This window comes from Condylostylus longicornis, unplaced genomic scaffold (genome assembly GCF_029603195.1).
Source record: "Condylostylus longicornis isolate FDR11 unplaced genomic scaffold, ASM2960319v2 ptg000090l, whole genome shotgun sequence".
In the NCBI taxonomy this organism is placed as follows: Eukaryota; Metazoa; Arthropoda; class Insecta; order Diptera; family Dolichopodidae; genus Condylostylus; species Condylostylus longicornis.
Window position 1 is genome coordinate 37,831 of NW_026578058.1, and position 7,566 is coordinate 45,396.

Below are 7,566 nucleotides of genomic sequence, written 5' to 3' on the forward strand. Positions count from 1 at the left end.
AATTTTGATTTTTCCTTAAATTTCAATTACAATTAAATTTCTCAAATTTTAAATCTGGTTTTTTAATTTTCAATTTTTTTTTAAAACTTTGTTTGTCAATTTAAAAAAAAAAAAATTTTATTCTTTAAAATTTATTATTTAAATATGGTTTCTAATTTTTTTTTCTTTTGCTATGTTTAATTTTCTTTGAATTTTTTTATAGAAAAATATTTTTATTTCAATTTGTTTCACAAAATAAAAAAAAATTTATTTGAAAGTATTATTTTACTTGAAAGTAGTAACTAACAATTTATAGCACCAAGTCAAGTAGTAAAAATTTTGACTTACATAACGATGATGCGAATTACCATTCTGGGATAACCAATTTCTCTCAGGCAGCTGGAAGGTTGACTGTTCCTTTCGAACTCCGTTTTATCCTTTTGACAAGTTTACTCCGGGGCCTAGTTTCCCTTCACCTAGGCTGTTACTCCTGATTTGTGTTGTGTGATTATTGCAATGAAGAGAATGCTTAGATTTCCTTTTAACCTTACTTTTTCTCACTATGAACAATTGTTCTATGTATTTCTATGAGAAAATTTTACAATTGCTTTACAAACTTAATTCTACGCAAAGTGCAATACGATATTTTTGTTTTTAATAATTTTGATAGAAATAATTGTGAAATGTGAGTGTCTACGAATTTTCGTGGGAACGTATTAAAATAATTTGTCACATGTGCTTATGTGGTCAAGAGCTTTCGTTAACGTTGTTAACTTATAACAAAAGCACCTTTTTTTTATATTTCATATTACTAGAAGCGCAAACAAACAAATTAAATAATACTTTTTATTATTAGAAACACAAACCGAGAACGAGAAATAAATAATATTCGAAAATATAACGATCTCACATATATTTTAAGTTCGAAAAATCGAAATAAACTTAAATAAATGCCAGATTTTATAAAAGACATCAGATGTTTTGTGGCAAATGAATATTAATACTTCATTTGTTATTGTTTTGAATATTATGTTTCGTCAGCAAGCTTTCAAAAAATATACATACACAATTTATGTACGTATGCATCAACCCAAAATTTTATTTTTATTGTTCCAGCGAAAAACTGTAAAATGCTAAATTCTAATCCATTCATAAAATCTTCAATTCTAAAACATTCATATATACATACATACATATATTCATATATACATGCATACATATATTTGAATAATATTATTATTTTGTTTTTAACTAAACCTTTTCTTTATTTGGAAAATTCAATGCTATATGTTTACCGACAGTTTTAAAAAAACAGGTATCCATTCTGTTAGGCGGCGATTTGCGCTAACATTTTATGCAAGAACCGCCAAAACTACTAAAATTTTATTATTCCCTCTTTTCAACGCAATTATTATTTTTCCTTTTTTTATATAGAATAATTATAAGAAAAACAACTTCACTTTTGTTTCTTTGCAATTTATGTACTAACAATTTATTAAATTTATTAACAAACTTTAATTTTCTTTTAATATGACTTTATATAAACTAAGTATATTATAATTTCAATATAAATTCAAAATGGATAAGTTCGATGCGACGGTTTTTCTAATACTGCATTCTTGATCTGGAATTTTCCATTCTATTTATGGATCCAGAAAAATTTTATCCAAACGGTTGTGCAACGGTGATACACCTAGCCAGTCCCACTTTTTTGGTTGATAACGTTTTCTTGTATATAAAACAGATGACGCAGTTCACTGAACTTGAAAATAAAATGTAATTTTATCTACACTGCGCCGTGATTTGTTGTTGTAAACACTGTATATTATGTATATACAATATTTCCCCTTTTCATATTTCTCATTTCATTCGCTCGTTCTTTTTTATTTCACTCCACCACACTTGACAAATAGCTGATATGATTTATTTTTGATCGATTATGCCATGCGGCAACACCGATCAAACTGAACGAAAGCTATTGAACGAATCTTTTTTTTGTCTGCAAATGTCAATATTTGATTTATAAAAGATAAACAAATGAAATGTGGTGTAGTGTTTTTGTTGATTTAATTTGTTTTAAAAATTAGAAAAAAAATTATGGAATAAAAGTTCCACAAATATTACAAATTAATATAAAATAAACACGGGATCAACCACGAAAGAAGGACTGACTGCGCTCGACCAAAATACCCAGGACTAAAGCGATTGCAAACCTGCAATATATTCAACAGGTAAGTTTAAGTTTCTTTTATATTTGATCATATGTATGTATGTCATATGCTTTAATTAGCTTCAATTTTAGGTTGAGATGAAAGCTTGCGTAGCTGGATGCATATTGAATTCATCAGATAAATACAATCATGTTATTGTTGTGAACTTTGTATTCTTTGTTGTTGTTGTTTTTTTTCTTTTAGGAAATGATCTGTGCCTGTGACGTCACGACGGAACATTCTCCCGGCCTTGGCTTCTGTGGCTGAAGATGACAAAACGATGTGTTGATGTTTTTCTAAAGTTATCCATGTTGTGATGGTAATCGGTAAGTGTATCATTTCCAATCGAAAATGCTTTAAACATAATTTCCATATTCTAAGGCAGCATCCTTTTAGCATCTGTAAATAGAGAACGTAAAAGGATGGAAGGTTATAGCGCCTGAGCTCGCGAATGGAATTGGAAATTTTTGATCAAATCAAAAAAAAATCATTAATTAAAATTAAATATATATATAGATATATTTAAGTGTAGATTCAAAAATATTGTATTAGGTGCATCTTCTAGTGCTAAGTGTAGATTCGCAAAATTTTGTATTAGGTGTTCTCCTAGTATTAAGTGTAGGCCCGCAAATTTGATATAGTGTAGGTGCATAATTCTGATATAGTGTAGGTGTATAATTCTGACATAGTGTAGGTGCATAATTCTGATATGGTGTAGGTGTATAATTTCGATATAGCGTAGGTACATAATTTCATTAAAGTGTAGGTGCATAGTCTACGTTCGCGATTTTTTTTTTGCGTACGATTAATCATTCTCGATTGATCAATGCGATGTTTCGGTTTCGTTCGCCCTTGAATGTATTGGTAGTAAGCAAATCTTCACTATTGAACGTTTTAGTGTCCCATTCTTCGTCTTGATGGTAACTACTCGAACTAGTCCATCTTGACCGGGGTGAGTCTCGATGATGTGACCCATCAGCCATCTGCTTGGTGGTAAATTTTCATCTTTTAGGAGGACCAAGTCTCCCAATTGCATGTTGCCATGCCTTTTAGTCCATTTTGGACGTTGTTGTAATCTGCACAAATATTCGCAACTCCAACGGGTCCAAAAGGTTTGATACAGCTTTTGAAGCAGTTGCCATCTGTTGAGCCGATTTTCAGTAAGATCTAAGATTGAAGGTTCAGGTGGTGTGACAATTACGTCGCCAATCAAAAAATGCTCAGGTGTTAGAGCCGTATAATCTTCTGGATTTCTGCTCATTTCGCATAAAGGCCTAGAGTTTATGTTGTTGCCAATTCTTCATAAGTTAACTTAAATTAAGTTAGCCTCCCACAAACCGCCGAAATGAGATGAGCCCTGTGGTATAAAATGGAATGCTACACCTTCATTTTCGTGCGACTGCGCCATCTCTTCTTTTAATTGCTGTAGCATTTGTTTGTGTTGTTTGGCAATTGTTTTACTGGCCCCAACAAAATTATTGCCGTTATCACAGTAGATAGCTTGACATTTGCCACGTCTGCTGCTAGGTGGACCTCAGCAGTCCGATTTGTCACAAAAGTAGTCCATTTACTTGAATGCCCTTGAAGCCAGGCTAAAACAATCTGGGAATCTGTCCAGGCCCGTACCTCTGACCAGTTCGCAATTTTCAAAACGTAGATCATCCGTCTTATTAATTTTGCTGACAATGCTGCTCCACTCAGCTCTAGTCTTGGTAAATAAATCGTCTTTATTGGAGCTACTTTTGACTTTGCCACCACAAGACTAATTTGCCTGTTACCGCTTTCGTTTGTGACTACCAAATAGACAACTGCCGCATACGCTTTAATTGAAGCATCGCAAAAACCATGTAGTTCCATTTTACATGCCGTCGAGGTGTAACTGAACCATCTAGTAATCTTAATTTTTTTCTAATTCTATAAGACTGGATCTGTAGTTCTGCCATTCATCCTGTAGTGCCTTTTCCAAATCATCGTCCCAGCCCGAACGAGACAGCCATAATTTCTGTATCATTATCTTGGCCAAAATGATACAGGGTGCCAGCCAACCGAGCGGATCGAACAATTTAGACACTTCTGATAGAACTGATCTCTTTGTCCATTTCGAGGCTCCATCCTCAAATTTGGTAATTCTATACGAGAAGTAGTCGTTGGCTGGGTCCCATTGCACTCCTAGCGTCTTTACCGTTCTTGCATCCTCTATTTGCAAAGGCCATTCAATTTCTCGGTGCTCCTTAGGAACCACCTGCAGTAATGGTGCCGCATTTGATGACCACTTACGTAATGAAAACCCACCCGAAGCCATCATGTTGATGAGTTGTTTCTGAAGTTGTAGTGCTTCTTCAAGTGAATCTGCGCCAGATAGCAAATCGTCAACATAAAAGGACTCTAATGTTGCCTGCGATGCCAAAGGATATCTGATCCTTTCATCTGTAGCCAGCTGCTTTAACACTCGCGTAGCTAAAAAGGGTGCGGATTTAGTGCCAAAAGTCACGGTAGTTAATTTATAATCACAAATAGGTTGTCTAGGTGATTCTCGCCAAACTATTCGCTGATAATGGGTGTGTTTAGGTGCAAGTTTGATTCGTCTATACATTTTTTCGAGATCGGCTGTAAAGGCAACTTTATATTTTCAAAATCGGAGCAAAAGAGTGGCCAAGTCGTCTTGGATGACTGGGCCCTTCATCATCTTGTCATTCAAGGATGAGCCGTTGGATGTGGGTCGCGACGCATTGAAAAAAACTCTTAATTTCGTGGTGGAGCTACTCTTCTTGATGACACCGTGATGCGGTAAATAATTGGAAATGACCTTTTGATTTTCATTTCTCAATTCGATTGGTTCCACCTTTTGCATATGATTCATGTTGCTATACTCATTAATGCACTTGATATAATCCTCTTGGAGTTGTCGATTTTTGCAAAACTGTTTTTCCATACCAAAGAGTCTGGCAACTGCAATGTGTCTCGAACTTCCAATCTCAATTGGGTCTTCTTCTATGAATGGTAGCTCCACCTGGTATCGTCCATCTGCAGCCCTTGAATGTGTACTGCAAAAATATTTCTCGCATGCTAGTTCCTCTTTAGTCATCATTTTATTTTCTGGTATTTCTTCAAGTTTCCAGAACCTCTTCAGAGTTTCATTTAAATCCGACTGCATGTGGAAGTTGTTTATCATTATTGTTGGAACATCTTGTAGCTTTACAGTTCCGGACAGGATCCAGCCGAAAATCGTATTCTGGGCAATCGGTGCGCCAAACGGACCCTTCTTTAAACCGTCCAATATTATTTGGCCAAAAACGTCATCACCGATGAGTACGTCTATTTTCAGCTCTTGAAGTATTCGGGGTCAGCTAAAGTTAATACATTCAGGTGTGGCCACTCTTGCACGAAGATGTCTCGCCCTGGTAACAAGTTCGTCAATTTTTTAAGCACTAAACCCGACACCTGTACTCTTGTAGAGCCACTTGCACTTTCAATTATTACTCTGACCCTAGCCAATGATTGGCCAATATTTATTTGTGATACACCGTGTATGTCAGCGACTATCCTCTCCTTCTTTAAACTTAAGCCTTGCACCAGTAACTCTGTTATAAAGGAACTTTGTGAGCCAGGATCAATCAGCGCCCTAGCTCTTTGATATCGGCCCATAGTAGGTGAAACAACTCTGATATATGCTGTAGCTAGCAAGACCTGTTGTCTGGAATTGACAGCCGTGCCGCATGTGTGGACGTTATGACTGCCGGGTACAAAGACTGGTGCCAAAGTGGACAACTCTGGCACCACTGCTGCTGTTTGCTGTGAAATATGTGCGGCGTGGTGCGCATGTACTTGTGGTGTAGTTGTAACTTGTGATGAGGTTCGCTCTCCTTCATCCTCTTGGTGTAATAATGCATGGTGACGTTTATGACACCGGTAGCAGCTCTGCTGGCTTGGGCAAGTGTCCAGGCTTCAAACAATTCATGCAAAGCCCCCTAGTTTTTACTGCCTCCAATCGCTTATTTTGACCCAATCTTGAAAAGGCTTTACACTTTCTTATCGTATGTGCGGCTCTACAAAACGGACAAGAAACACCATTATTCGTTGACCCAGATGTAGTAACATGAAATGAAATGCTGCCCCTATTCCGGTTTGAGTCGTTCTATACTTGACTTCTTGAACCTGCAAATAATGTTCTAGCTGCTATGGCCTCCAATGTGCGGAACCTTGTTTCTAAAAAATTTTCAAGCTGTCGCCAAGTTGGTAGCTGCTTTTCGACGCTGATGCTTTGTTCCCAAAGCTGATGCGTTTCCATTGGTAGCTTCTGGACTATTAGGTAAACTGTAATTGGATCCAAGCCTTCCACATCAATTTGTAGATTTGTGAGAGCTTGTAAACATTCATTTGTTGTGTCTAAAAGCCTCCTTACTGCAATGGCTGATTCCTGGTGCACGATCGCCTGGCCAAGAAGCCGTTTCAATAGCGTGTTGACTAGCACCCGCTTGTTGTCGTAACGCTCGTTTAGCATGTTGAATGCAGCCATATAGTTGTCCTCTGTTACCTGAAAAGTTCTTAGCAACTGTTCGGGCTCCTCAGTAAGATGCAACTTTAGATGCTGTAACTTTTGTACTGCCGGAAGAGTTTCATTATTGTGGACCAGGGACCTAAAAAGGTCGTAAAAGGAAGGCCATTTCTGGTAATCACCATCGAATTTTGCTAGCGTTATCTTTGGCAGGCTTATCGCCACACTTGAAACCTCTTTTCTCATGCTTATGCTATGGTTCGGATCCACTTTCAAGTCCGCCTCCTTATTAGGAAACTTGTCGACCATTTCAGCATCTATGGACTGATGACTAGTTTGGAAGAGCGTCTTTATTTCATTAAACACGCTGTTCTCGAGGTACGGGCACTTTGCGCTCTCTGCATTCCTATCTGTATAAGAGGCCACCAAAATCTGTCGATGACGCTTCTTTATCTCATTATAAAGGGTCTCTATATCGTTCAAAACTTCCTCATAACATCCCTTTGGTATGTTTTCTCTTTTATCCCTAGAAAAATGAGTTACTATCTCCTCTATCAGGAATTTATCCGCCAATTGCAACTTAATTAACTTGTCCATGTTAATCCCTATGTATTTAATACATTTATTTATAAGGTTCTAAATACCCAGATCACTTCCGTACCAACTAGATCCCAAACAAATCAATTAAACAATTTAAACACTTAAAATAATATCTTTATTTTCAACTATATATATATATATATATATTTTTGTCTAGTTTTATTGAAATTACAACTATTTTATTAATTAATTACAACTATTTGACACTATAGTTCCTTTAAATATTAATTTAATTCAATCTGAATCACAAAGTTTTATTTGCAAAGTATCACGCAAGTGTTC